This window comes from Theobroma umbraticum, unplaced genomic scaffold, assembly GCF_002168275.2.
Source record: "Theobroma umbraticum cultivar Fairchild unplaced genomic scaffold, ASM216827v3 scaffold_44.0, whole genome shotgun sequence".
Taxonomy (NCBI): Eukaryota; Viridiplantae; Streptophyta; class Magnoliopsida; order Malvales; family Malvaceae; genus Theobroma; species Theobroma umbraticum.
In genome coordinates this window covers 10,450,133-10,465,720 of record NW_018397255.1, presented here as the reverse complement: position 1 = coordinate 10,465,720, position 15,588 = coordinate 10,450,133, and positions in this window count along the sequence as shown.

Here is a 15,588-nt window from a genome sequence, read left to right as displayed (position 1 = left end):
AATTTTGCCAAATCTAAACATTGGCTACCGTGCCCAAGGTCCACTTTTATATCACCTTATCCTCTAGATTTTCTGTAACTGGACTATCTTCAATTACCTGAAGCAACTGTTCCCACTGTTCCTTCTCCCATCCAAATAAAATTTTCCTCAAATCGATTTCCCATTTCCACTATTGTCCACTAACTCTCTCATATTCACTCACCGTACCCTTTTTATTCACCTAATTATTCACCGTACCCTTCATATCAACTTAATTATCTTGGTATTTCTTTTTGTGTTTTGGTAGCATTAATATAGTTACTAATTATAATACACTATCAAATTCAATTAACAATACTAAGTTAATGCGCACTTTAATACATGTTGCTTCATAATTCTTGCTTTGAAAACAAGAAGTTACTGGGTTTAAATTATATGTGGAAATGTTGACTTTTTTTTATGAGAATTTATATCATGTGACATTAAAGTTGTGTATTTACTGATTTTAATAGAGATTGACGAAATGAATGAATTTAAAATATTTTAAAAAATTACAAAAATAAAAATTGTTTTAAAGTTTATATATAAAAATGAAATATTACATAATTGTCATGGATGATTAGTGCATTTTACTGCTCATATTGGACATGACCGCCTTCTATGATGACTAATGTGATAATGAAATCTTTATTGTTAACACAAGTAAGGTGCTGGTTAGATCTAATTATTATCTTCTCACATTTTTCCCTTTTAGCTTGTTTTGGAAATTCTTTCTCTCTCTACTTTTAAGAAATTCTTTAAGTTTTAATTTTTTTTACTTTTCTTTATCGATCGTGCTAGATTATTTATTTTCTTTTAATATATACAAGGATATAAGAATATCAAAAAGTTAAATTTTAGACTTCTATCCTTTTAAAAGAGAGATAACATTAATTCGTTAAGTCAAATCAATAAGAAATTAAACCACCAAAAATGAAAAGACAAGTATATAATTAAACCAATATAAAATTTGCAAGATATTGTTAAACTTGATTGAATTAAACCAACGAAGATGAAAGAATAAGTATCAAAGCTGACAAAACAATGGGGAACGTATCTTATGGATTAAAAAGAAACCTAAAATGTATAAATACTATTACAATCCATATGTGTTTAGGGTTTAACTTTTATTCGTTACTTTTTTATTGATATTTTTTTATACATCTATGTTCATTCCTTATCTTTTTGGTCGTTATTTATTATTCTTGTTCACATTTTTAAGATTTAATTATGCTATAAATGATGATTAAAATGTACTAAAAAATAATGAAAGATAGCCATATCCTAATTCCTATGGCATATACTTATATTAAAACATATGCATTCATCACATACACAGCCTTCTTTCCCAATAAAATGGCGCCATTAAGTTAATAATTAATTATTAATAGAATAAATTTGGAAGATGAGGAAACGAAGAACTAACCAAGGATCACAAGGGCTCAAGTATTATACTAATTCATTGTTTTTTAATTTCAAACCTCCTTTATTTAACACTACAAAAAACAGTGATTTTTCTAGAAAAATTTTCCTTAAAAAGAGTTCAAATTCTATCAAAATTATTATTTTTTGATGAAATTTTAATGGAAATTTTCATCAAAAATTTCATTTCAAATAACTAAGTCAATAGTGCCTTCCATCAAAAATGAAAAATTTTGTCATTAATGGTTGAGCCTTTATCAACCAAATTTTCCAATGAAAAAAGAGATCAATTCTATTGATATTGAGTTTAATATTTCAAATATTATCAAATTATGGATATTATTAGATGTCAAAAATCCATTGGAGATCCGTAAGAGATTCATCAAAAATCAATCATAGTTCCACCAAAACTCAATACAAAAAAGCTGTCTAAAATTTGTCAAAAATCCATCAAAATGTATTTAAATCTCATTGGTAATTTGTTGAAAAATCAACTACTTCAGAATTTCCTATATATGACACCGGGTTTGATATAAGGAAACCCACTTTCCTTTTTTCTACATATTTTAGCAGTTAATTAAGGCTTTTCATCTTTTGCTTGCTCAAGCTGAGAATATTCAACTTTTCCAAGTTATTTTGGTTTCTGAATCATGTAGGATAATATCTCATTTGCAATTCGTTGATGATACGATTTTCTTTTTGGAAAAAGGTGAGCAAGAAGCAAGAAACAGTAGGAGAACATTGAGATGTTTTCAGTTGTGTTGAGGCTAAAAAATAAACTTAAATAAATCTTGTGTATATCCAATGGAAATATGTTTAGAAAAAGGAGGGAGATGGTGAATTACACAAATGCAAGGTGGGTTCATTATCTTTCATGTATTTACCAATCTCTTCGGGAACTAATCCAAGAAGTTTTCAAACATGGGATTCTATGACTAATAAATGGTCAAAGTAGCGGAAAAGTCCATGTATTCATGTATTTTCTTCAATTTAGTCTCTATTCTTAAAATCGAAATAATTTAGTCTTTCGATTTTAGGAATTGAAGCAATTTAGTCGCTTTCCTTAACATTGTTCAATTTTGCAGTTGAAGAAGATGATGTCAAAGCAGACATTGTGTTGACGAGGAAATGACATTACTTTGACATGTTGACGTGGCAGTGCCACATCATTTTAACATACTAATGTGGCATTGTCATGTCACTCGAACATGTTGATGTGGCACTACTATGTGATAGATAAAAAACTTCCCCTTCCCAAAAAAATTTAGGCAATGTCAAAGGAATTAAATTGAATAAAAATTTAAAGTACACTAAATTGAATAAAATTTAAGAACTAAATTGAACAACAAAATAATTTTTTTTAAACTTAAGGAAAAAAATATATTTAGGTCACTTTTCAAATTCTCAAGTGTCTTTTCTTGTTGGTATCATTTTAGTAATACGTATATTGGACTAAAAATAAAACTAAACAAAGCCATGTATTAGCCTATTAATTTTGGACAAACAATATCGGTATTCTTACTATTAATACATTTCCATAGTGATTGGAGGATTGGGATATCTTCTCTGGAGAATTTCAACCTAAACAAAAAAAGAAAAAATCTTATGATTAATTATTGTTTACTAGTTTGGAATCTCTTCTGACATTAGTTTCTTAATTAATAGATTAAAATATCCACTAATCACATTTTAAAGAGAGCAACCTTTACTTTATTATTTTATAAACAAAAGAAGAGAAAGTGATAGCTATAGGGATAGGGATAGGAAAAATGAAAGTATGAAGTGGGACCTTATTATTGTGTTAAGAAGCGAAGGTAAAGGCCACTCTATACATTATTTTCTTCCTTATTCTATTATCTATAACTATAGTACAAGGAAGCCCTAAAAGGGTGATAATTACATTATATAGAGTTATTTGAGTTTAATTTTGATAGTTATTTAACTTAGTTCTTGTAGTAATGCATAAAAGTTAGTAAGTTTTATTTAATTATTTTAAATTAGTTAATTTAGGTAAGTCAATCTAATCTTAGTTAATTTGATGCTTAATTTGATGTTAATGTGGTTAAGATAGGTTGTTATTGATTTATTTATGCTTTTGTAGGTGTTTGATAAAAGAAAAATTTTAGTGGAAGAAGAAGAGCAATTTTAAGGTGTAGACCTTCACTGCATATGTTTCGGTATTTTAGCTGTAACTCTTTTTGCAAAGCTCCAAATAAGATGATTCTTAGACCATTGGAAAGATAAGAGAAAAATATACAACTTTTATGTTTACTACTTTGCCTAGTTAGGCCTAGAATGAGGTTAAATATTTTATCGAATTTGAAGTATTGTAGCAGACCTAAAACAATTACGATTTCTATTAATTAATTGGGTAAAGCTGTGACTCATATTGTCTGATGAGGAAATTCCAGTTGAAATTCACTTTTTTCTTTACCCAACTTGACTTAACTTTAAAATATTATAAAAAACAACCGTTCGGAGGACTTTTAGAGGAGAAAACGAAACACCAGATTGATAACTAAGAGTCAAGTCATAACATTATTAAAGTTGAGAAGAATTTAAAGGATTCAAGAACATTTGGAGATCAATAATACAATTCTTAAGTTTTTTTATTTCTTTTTATTCTCTTATTTTCTTAATTTTACTTTTGATGATTAACTTTAATTTGATGATGATGTGTAGCTTGATGGGGAACTAATTCATTAATCTAAGATTCTGATTGAACTTAATATGTTATCTCTCTTTTGCTTATATTTGATGGGTTTAAGTTATTTATTTTGTTCTATTTTTAATGCTTTTAATTGTCTAATTATCAATTAGATTAAATTAAAAATCTATGTTAAACATTGACAAAGAGATTTAGGTAGACTTTGAATAAAATAGCGTATGATTTGATACATTTAGTTGATTAGGTAGTTTGATTTGCATATAAGATAAATATATACTTATAAGTCACACGTAGCCTAAATTAACGTACAAACTTAATGAATTTTTTTTACTTTAATTTATATAGACTTATAGTAAATTAATTGAGAGAGGTTTTTTTATGAGAAACTTGATAGAAACTTGTAAATAAATTAAGACTCTAAATTAATAACTTAATCCATTAAACTAAGTTAAGAGAGAGATAATAATCAAATCAAGTATTGAGGAACATCGTAATCTTAAATTTGATAATTAAATGAGTTTTACAAAATAAATATACTATTTAATTTTAATTTTAGTTTATTAGTTTTATTTTTTTTTAATAATTTTAAATTTAATTGTTTAGATAAGATTAAGGTGTTATAATTTTAGTAGTTAATAGTAAAAATTAATTTAATTTTTTGTGAGATTGATATTTTATTTATCATTATATTATCTTTGTAATAGGTATATTTATGTGTGTGAAAAATTGAACAACAAAAGGCATTGCCCGGACATCGTGTGGAGCGTTATTTTTTGGCTGCGTGGATGATTTTGGCTCTTCACACGTTAGGTGGGCTTGGGATGTTTTTCAGTTGTGGCCTTTTGAATTTACCGAGTTTTGCTTCCCAATTGTCGTGTTGAGGTTTGGTTTGGTTTTTTCCAACTGAGGTTTTTCATTCTTCAGTTCTTGTGGATTCATAAGTCTTTTGATCTACCCCCTAAGGTTTACTTCCCAACTGCCGTGTCAAGGTTTGGTTTGGTCTTTTCCAACTGAAGTTTTTCATTCCCGTGCCGAATGATTCATTGAGGGTCTCGACTTGCTTGCCTTGGCTTCATGGGGATGACGGATGCCTGGCATTTGTAGCTCTACTTTGGCCTCTATTTTCTTGACTCGACTCGCTGTAGATGATCGATACTTGATGGTTGCTTGTTGCGCCGGCTACGCCTATTGTACTCCAGATGGCGCGCTCCTTTGGTTTTGTGGTGGGCTGCCATGCCAGATATTTGTCCGGATTTCATGGACTTTTTCAGAGTTTTAAGCCCTATTCTTGTCTTTTGAAATAATTTCTTTTCTTTCGGCTAGGGTGCTTTTCGGATTTACAAATAAAATTCATGCATTATAGTATTTTTACTTCTTTTAATCTGTTTCCAAAAGCTTCTTGTCTGTCATTTTCTCTTTACTTTGTTGGCCTTTTTCTTGCTTTTGTTACGAGTGTTGTGCTTATGATTTGTTGCTGTGCTTTGTTGGTTCCTGCATATTTTAGCCTTTTTGTTTTGATTTTGTCATCGCGTCCATCTTCTCTACAGATTTTCCTCTTCGTTTGTTGGTGTCATTTTCCCTTTTTTAATGAAATGCGATGCACCATTGTTTGATTTTTGCTTTATAATTGACTTTTATGTTAATATATTCAGAAAAATAATGTTTGGGGGAGGAAAAATAAACCTTATCTTTTTTAGCTTCAAATGTAGATGGGCAGGACATGTTTACGCTATCTGTTTGTTGGGTTGAAATGTTAGATTAAATTGGTTCTGGCTAATTATTGTTTAAACATATTTTTTGGGTTTTGATTGTCTACAATGGGAACACATTTTATGGAAATTTGTTGATGGATTGTACAAATCAAATCAAGTTTTGTTGTGTGTTTTCTAATGTCTTTCAAGGGAAAAACTAAGAAATAATGAAGCTCAAGAATACCAAAGCTGATTAACCTGAATGTGATTCTGTATTTGTTTCTATATTGGACATTTATTCAAAAAAAAGAGTTTGAAAGAGTTGGGCTTTCGGCATTGATTTGGTTAGTGAAATAAAAGTTTGAAAGGCCTCGACTTTGGGGGATCTGGATTATAGTTTCTTGGGATTGAACTTAACACGGGTCGGGTAGTTAGGCAAAGAGATAAGTGATTTTAGCTAGTTGTGAGATTTATACAGCATTGAAGTTTGAAAAGTTTCTTTCAAATTGTTGGATGAACCCTATTAACTTTTCTGAACATTTGATATTATTTGGTCTAGCTTATATTTTACATAGTCTTTCTGTTCATTGACATCTTGCTCTCATAATTTCCACTTTCCTGCTTACTGGGGTAGATGGTGTTTGAGCACACTTAATTTGGAAGAGAGACCCATCAAATCATTTGGGAGATCCTTATTAAAGATTGTTTTCCAAGTTTTGTTCTATGTAAGCGTTGCAAGATCTAATGATTAAGATATGAAAGACACCTTTAAGTAAATATCTGTTTTATTTATGATTGGAGAATTCAGGACCTTGGGCTTTTGGGATTCTCTGCGTAAAGGACTTTCCACTTTTGTCATAATGCTAAACTGATTAACGGTTCCAACTTGGGAGCTGCTGTTCAACTATTTTCCTTAATTTATTTCTTTTACTGACTGCTGCTCTGTGTAACGCTTTTTAACTAATTCTCAGATTGGTTGCATCTTTCTCATATGTTTAGGTTATATGTATGTCTTACTGAAGTCTACTGAGTTTTGATTAACTCAAGCGTTGTTACTTCGTTTCTGTAAGGCAATCATTCGAAAGTCATGTGCCCTTATAGGTTTCCAATCACTGTCATTTATGCCTTGCTACTGAACTACAATCATGCAGTTCCAACCATCGTCCTTTTCAATAGTTAAAAATTTGCTTTCCTGGTGTTATCTAAACTACTTCTTACCTTAGATTAAATATTAGAAAACTTAGAATTGGTTCTCTTTTTTATGAATAATTTCTGTTGGCTTTGGTGAATTGGTTGAAGCATACGTACTTAGCCAAGTTTGTTTTTGTGTTTGGAACTTTTTATGTCCTGACATTGTTTTACAAAGTTATGTTTTGCTTCTTTCTTTACAACTCTGTGCCTGTTTGGTTGGTTTTTTTTTTTTTTTGGATTATTTTCTTTTGCTTTCTTCATGTCCTCAACTTGTTTCAATAAATAGGGTAGCAAGTAGGCATGTCTATATATTGGTGTGCAATCTGTACAAATTGGTGATTATACTTTACACAAATACTTATCCAAACTGTGTGCTTTTTATTTATCCATGTTTGCTTTGATATTACTTCCAACTGCTTATCTAGAATCTGTCTTTCTTATTTATCCATGCATGTTTTGAGATTGTTTATGTCATCATTATTTTAGATGCCATTTTATCTGTTATCTGCTAATTTTTTGTTCAAAATTGTAACATTTCAGCTTGAACTTTTTATTTGTTGCGTCTTCATTGAAGCAGGAAGTAAAAATAGCAAGTGTATATTACACAACAATTTCAGTTGCTTTAAATATATCAAACTGATTATCTGTCAGATATGTTGCAAATTATGGAATAGGTGTTGGAACGGTTAGATAACTAAAGTTGGTTGCAATTGTGGTAGTACCTAACTTTTAAAGGTGGCAGTATTTGAAGGTGAACTGGGATAGGATGCTTTGGTTGATAACATTAGAAGGGAAATAGGAGTCTTAAGATAAGTTGAACTCTTTCTTTTAAAAATTTTTAAATCAACTTAGGATTCATATCCCATGCCAGCAAGTACTATTCGGACATCTCTTTCATTATTATTGCAATTCTCTATTGAACTGCTTTTTTACCTTGGATTAAATGACAAAATACTTAGGCTAGGTTCTTCTTTTTATGAATAATTTCTGTTGGCTTTGTTGAATTGGCTGAAGCATATGTATTATGCCAAGTCTGTCTTTGTGTTTGGAACTTTTTATGACATGACATTATTTTACATGGCTATGCTTTTGTTTTTGCTTCCACAATTGTGTGTCTCTGTGTTTTTTTTTTCTTTTGGAATTTTTTCTTCTCTTTTCTCATGTCCTCAACTTATTTCGATAGACAAAGAAACAAGCAAGCATGCCTAGATATTGGTGTGTGATCTATTGCTCTTGATTCCGCATTCAATCAAATTGCTTCAGAATTAAATTCATTTACTTTTTTGAAAAAAAATAAAGTTTCCATCATTGATATAAAGTTTCATTATTGCAATTCTCTACTGCCATGCATGCTTGACTTATGATTGTTGATTCAATTAAGCTCATTTATTATTCCCTGATGCTGTGCTATTCTTTGCAACAGCTGCACACTTTGCTCTCTATTTGATGGCACAACAGTTGCTTGTAATCGACTCTAAAGTGACCATTTATTGTTTCTTAACTATTTTCTCTAGCCTGAAGATATGTTCCTTTTTTTTTAATTGTATAGAAGTTAACTTAAATTGTCCATATAACCATGAGGAATTATAAATACACCGCAAAACTTGAAATTTTATTTGTTTTCAAGTAAACATTGTTCATGCTGAGTGTTAAGTTTCTTGAACCAAAATCTAGAGTGATTTTTAAAAGTAATATTTAAATGTACTTTAATTCCAAAATGCAAGCTACTCCAAATCCCAGTCAACACAAATTAAATAATATCCATTTGACATAGAGTTCAGGAATTTGAATGGTATGCTGCCCTTCATTTAGCATCCAATTAAACTACTTTTGGATTTAAACTCATTCACCTTTTTTAGTAGAAGATAAACTTTCAATCATTTAGTCAATCGAATCACTGAAACTAATAAAATTCATTATAAATTTTGATATTCTAACAAAACATATTTTAGTTCTAACCAAATAATTCTTTGAAACTCTCTTAATGATCAGATATATTTTGTATGAGGTTTTAATGTACTTTGAATTGTTTAACAGTTATTGTTTGAATTTATCAATGAGTTTTTATTTTATTTTATTAGTTTTGTTCTAAAACAACATACTTATATTTTTCTTTGCATTTTGTTGGTAGTTTATTGTTTGATTCGTTAAAAGATCTCAAAGGCAACAGTCATTGCATATTGTCAACTATGTTTATTTTAACTTTATTACCAATGCTGTTTACACTTTTCCTGCATCTTTTAGAAGTCCAATGCTTTCTTTAAACTATTAAGTTCATCTAATTTTTTCTTGATTGTATTTGGTATGCCTACGATTTATGCTTTTAGGAAAGTATTGGTTTTTGTCTCATATTTCATTTATAGTTAATTTTACTTTACTATCTCTTTCAACTTTTTTTTTTTTTACTATTTATCTGTTTCATATTCAAATGGATGAAAAAAACGATGCGAGACAAAATAGACTTAAGAGAATGAAACATTGAAAATTAAGAGAATTTCTAAACATAGCAAGTCTACTAAACATTGTCCAATTACATCAAACAACGGAAAAACATAATCCAAACATACAAATGATAATCAATGTCAACAAAGAAAAAGAAACATGCTGCCAAACAATTGCTCGAACTCAAACATCAGTATTCAGCTACATATATGTGCATCTAATATTATTACACTATCGGAAGGCATGTGACGGTTCACTCTGTTGTTACTACTAAAGGAGAATTGGAAACAATTCTTATCGAGCCTGTTACTACTCCCTCCATACATGGTGCAACAAATGTTGTTTGTAGAAAATCAAAATCCACTATTACATCTTTTCCTCTAGCAAGCTCTAGCCACAATTTAGACGATGCTTTTACAAGCCACCGTGCAAACTTGACTCAGAACCATCTCAACTATGTTTCTCCACATCATATTGCTACATCAGTAATGCACGGCAACACAGACATTAATGGTAAATCTATTCTTTCTTATACATTATGAATTCTATGTTTTGATAGTATTTTCTTTATCCTAAATTGATGATTCAGAAAAAAAAAATCATCCTTCTTGACTTTTGACTATCATGAATAAATGAAGGATGTAATTCAAATGTTAACCTTGAATCCAATAATCAACAATCCACAAATAAAGTTTCAACACAAATAAGGAGCGGTCTATATCTAAGTGAATCTATAATAAATAAAGTATAAGATATTTTCTTTGACATATCACATAACAATTATTGTAGCAACCGTTCCTCAATCGCTACAGATGTCCGAGTCTCGCTAGCGAATCCTGTGAAGTTCCGAACAAGTCTTACTTAAATCATTAGATTATAACTTCATATTCACACCATCAATCTACAATATTAGTTTGATCCAAAAAAGTCTTTGTGATAAAAATTGAACAATGATCTTTATAAATTGAATAAACCTTTATTCCACATAATTGTAATAATAATACATCAAGACTTATAATCTCCAAATGTACATTTGTATTGACACAATTGTCTAATTTCATAACAATTTATACTATGACAACTTGACCTCTGACAGTGAAGTGACTCGGAATAAAGTGCTATGAGATGCCTTTACCTATCCGCGGTAGACTGAAATTGCCGATGAATGCATGCTAGGCTGATCACTATCTACAAAAGGGAAATAAGAAGGTGATTCTCACAAACTCAGTGATCATTGGCTTTGTGAGCAAGGCATAGATGGGAAACAAGCATAAGATAGATAAGTTGAATAACAAAACTAGAATACCAAATCATAATTTTAAGAAACCAAATCATAAGATATTTGTGCTTTGCAAAAGTAATGACGTAAATCATAATGCAATATTTCACCTAGCAAAGCGATGCCGAAAACAAGTGTAGCAAACAGAGTTCAATAATTGAAAACATCACTTGCCATCAAAATATAAACAACTGTATAAAAGTATGCACGCTCTCGAAATGTGTGGCATGTAAAGAAATCAAAGTATACGGCCACATAAAACATTTCATGATCATCAAGTAAGCACTGAAAGCTTTTATTCAAACAAAGGGAGCTGCAAAGAAATCTTAACTCTCCACCATGCACAAGAGTATGTGTTGAAAACTCAAGAGGGTCTCAAGTAGATAAATATCATAATCATCCATGGATCCACTTTCACGTAATAACATCCGAAAACTCTACTCCACCAGATCCCCACAACCATGGCATTCTCAATGATGTTGGCCAACATCAGAGAATCAAGCGGTCACAACTGCGAATATCACTTGTCACCTGGCCACATATAACAACTCGTGACCTTGCCACGTATATCACAGACTATGACCCCAACCATGTCTAACAGCCCGTCGACGACCCAAAAGTTCTCTAGCTAGAGCTCACTTGTGCACAAGAGTCACACTTAATTGAAAGTAATATATAATTGTTGTAAATTCATTTTAAAATTGCCTAATAAGGCTAACAGCTCGTGCTATCCACAATTGCATTTAAGAAAACCATCAATGTTTACTAACGTAAATCAATATATATACCACGGAGATTTTTAAAATAAGCACCCTTACTCACCTTATAATAGCGAGACACTACATCGCTATCAATTCGGGTGTGTATCTAGCTAATTCCACTCGTCGATTACCCGTTACCTCTTCCGACACACCACCACAGCACACTTCCTTTACTTTTACACTTCCTAATAATCATACAAACCCATCACACTTAATTATTCACATGGATGGCAGCACATCAATCAATAATCCGTAGCCTAATTTCTTAGTTTTCATCAATCTTACTCACAATCATTTAACACACAATCCACACATTATCAAATAACTAAAGCCAACACAACACCATGCAATCACATAGCATGCTTACCTTTCGGTTTCAGCTTGAGTTCCACACATAATCCACCATTCCTCACATTCTCAGTCACCATTGTTGCTGCAAGCATAAACAATTAACACACATCTCATTTCTCTTGTCTATTTGTGATTTCGAAACTAAAATACTCACCCATTGCTTATCTAGCTCCAAAATCAACATGCATTCCAAGATTAATTCACATGCATGCATCCATTTCTTTCAAATCTTGGAGAACCTTTGCTGCCACAAACATACTCACACCATTACCAGCTCATTTCCTTAAGAAATCATAACCAAAATCAAAGTTCTACTTACCTTCCTTAGCTTGGAATCACTAGGCCGGACCTCCCATGCCTTCCTAAAGCTCCAACAATGGCATGCAAGAGAAAACCTTTCAGTTTTTCTTCAAATTTCCACAAAATCGAGCCTCCTCCAAGCCCTTTTCACTCAACTCTTTCTCTCCTCTTGGGTGGAAGCCTCACAAGGCTATTTTCCTTCCATCTTTCTTCTAAATGGGTGGATCTCCCATGGATCTCACTTGTTTTCTTTACATTTCTCTTCTTAAAATCGAGCCTTTCCTTGCATGTTGCTTTTCTTCTCTTTTCTCTCTTCCTCTCGGGTGGTGGACAAAACAAAGGCAAAATGAGCCTTCATCCCATTTCTCTTTGTTATGGGTGGATTGCCCAAGGAAATGGCAACATTTCCTTTCATTTCTTCCCTCATGGGCAGATTGCCCAAATTTTGATCATTTTATCCTTTTGCTTTTACTTCCATGTGGTTAAAATCACAAGGTAAAAAGGCTTTTGAAACCTTTTCACCTGCCACCATCATAGTTCATTTTTTTCCCCACTATTTTCTTTTCTTTTCTCTTTACAAGTCATGCGAATCAATTCTTGTCTTTGTTATTATCACCACCTCCCATTGGTGGCTTGTTCAGGCTATGTTTCCTTATCCATTCCTTTATCCTTTAGTTAGAATGCCATGTCCATTCATTGGTCTACATGGCATTCTCTTTGATTTATTTCATTTGCATTTCATTCCACATGTGTTTTATTGCATTTCATTGTCATTTCCTTTTTAATGCTACCTTATTCCTCCAATCACACTCCATGTGTAAGCTTCACTTTACATTTTATTTGGCCATATTTTTAACTAACCAAGTCTCATGCAACCCACATTTCACTTTCCCCATTTGACCACCAAATGTACCAATCACATTACATGCAAATAATCTTTAACTTTATCCTTCTTTTTTCTTTACATGGTGGGAGCCCATATGTTCCCCACTAACTTTTCCTTTTTGCATGCAATGATTTGCATGTAATACGGAATGCACATATATATTTCACATTTCACATAATTTAACCTTCCTTGGTTAGTAAACTCCCATTTAACTTCAAATATTAGAATTTACAAATGAGTCCTCAAACTTTTCTTTATTTCCCTTGTGACCTTCCGAACTTTTCAGCCTTTACAATTTAGCCCTTCCAACATGTTTTAAACTCCAATTTTCTTCTATTTTCCTTTTTTTACATGTGTACAAATATAATATAAGATTTACACCTCATCAAGGTGTCACCGTAACATTTAAATATATATTTACCCGCGCTAGCTTTATTTAATAAAGGCACGCGAGCCCCATTTATGTTGTTTTTCTTCGAAATTCATTCTTCCTTCTTCTCCTCCACTTAGATTAATCATATACTCCTTCTTCATTACCAATCTGAACCACAGATAAAATATTAATATTTTAATATTATTTTATTAATAAAATATTATTTTATTCTAAAATCCTTCACTTGACTCCTCGGATTCCAAAATATCTCCCTTGTACCAATTCACTTCCGAATTGCCTTTTTATCTCTCTAATTCATCTTTGATAAAATATTATTATTTAATTATAATGTCCTCGCGTACAAAATATTTTATTCTAAAATATTTCTTTCGCCTATCACCACTCTTTCACACTTAAATTTACATCCATCAACCCTTCGTCTCATCGATGAGATCATATTGGCTTTTATACAAGGGTACAGGGTGTTATAATTATTTATAATGCATATTAATTTTCGTTGGTCATGTATCTGGTAGGAACCTGCTACTTGCCTTTTTGTTTTGATAGACCTGATTGTGTATTTCCTTATTGTGGTACTTTCATGTGGTATGAAAAACAAGCCAACATATCAAGGAAAAGCAAAAATCCACCTTCTAGTATTTGTTGTCAAGAAGGCATAGTCAAGATACCACCTTTTAAACCAACACCTTCCTTCTTAAACCATTTACTCAATGATAATACAAGTTGTGGAGCAATAAAGTTTAAAAATAACATTAAACTCTATAATAGTACATTCCAATTTACATCTTTAGGAGGTAAAATTGCTAATTGTATTAACAACGGTGCAGGACTTTATGTGTTCAAAATTAATGGTCAAATTCATCATAAGATTAGATCTTTACTTCTGACAATAAACAATAAACCAAGATTTGCTCAATTATAAGTATACTACACAGATAATAAAATCTCGAATAGAATAGAAAATTTTGCACTAACCAAAATGACATTTTTCCTGATTGATTAATTATAAAGGTTTGATGGACACGCTTAATGAGGATCATCAAATTTTAAAAATTTTTACATTAATTAGAGATACATTTAGATCAACAATTTTGCCTCCTTTCGCACTTCACTAACATCCTCTGAAATCACTAGCCGAATAATGGGAGATATAGGAGAAAATGATAGCCATGGAGACATAATAGTTGACCATGTTACTGAATGTCTAAAACAAATAAACAAGCTTCATCTTTCTTTTATTGCCATGCAATATCCTTTTCTTTTCCCTTATAGTGAGGATGGATATACACTTGAGACAAATTATGTTTGCTCACCAGTAAAAACAAAAAAAAAAAGAAAAGAAAATAAGTAACAATGCAAGAATATTATGCTTACATAATCCAACAACAAACGGTTTTACAAAACACATTATTAAGGAGGTCCAGACTTTTCCAAGAACTTGTTGTTGATGTATTTGCAACTATAGAAGAAAAGAGATTACTATTTATAAGAAACAATAAAAAAAATTTAGGATTTGAATTGTGTAAAGGTCTAAAAGATGCTTTCAGAACGGATGATAATGACGCAAACAATGTTTGCAAGTGAATAGTACTACCTTCAAGCTTTGCTGGTAGCCCTAGATACTTACTACAAAACTATCAAGATGCCATGGCTATTTGTAGATATTATGGTTGTCCAGACCTTTTATCCATTTACATGCAATGCTTATTAGAAATAAATTGAAGCAACATTGAGCTTGATACCACATCAAAAACTAGAAGACAAGCTGGATATTAGTTCAAGAATTTTCAAACTTAAGCTCTAATACTTAATGGAAAACTTAATAAAAATAATCATTTTGGGCATGCTACAACTAGTGAGCCAATTAAATAAACCAAACAACTATGTTTTCATATAGAACAAACGTTCTTTTAATTATTAAATGCTTCAATCTTTTAATGCACTAATGTACTTTTCTTTCCTTTGCAATACTCAATCACTTGTACCATTCAATTCCAAAATGAGGGTTGCCACATGTACACATCCTCCTTTGGTTAGATGTCTATCCTAAATACTTATCCTTTAAAGATATTGAGAGAATTGTATCAACTGAGCTGCCAGACAAACATGTAGATCCAATAGGATACCAAGCAGTGGCAGATTTTATAATCCATGGACCATGTGGCTCATTACGACCAAAATCTCC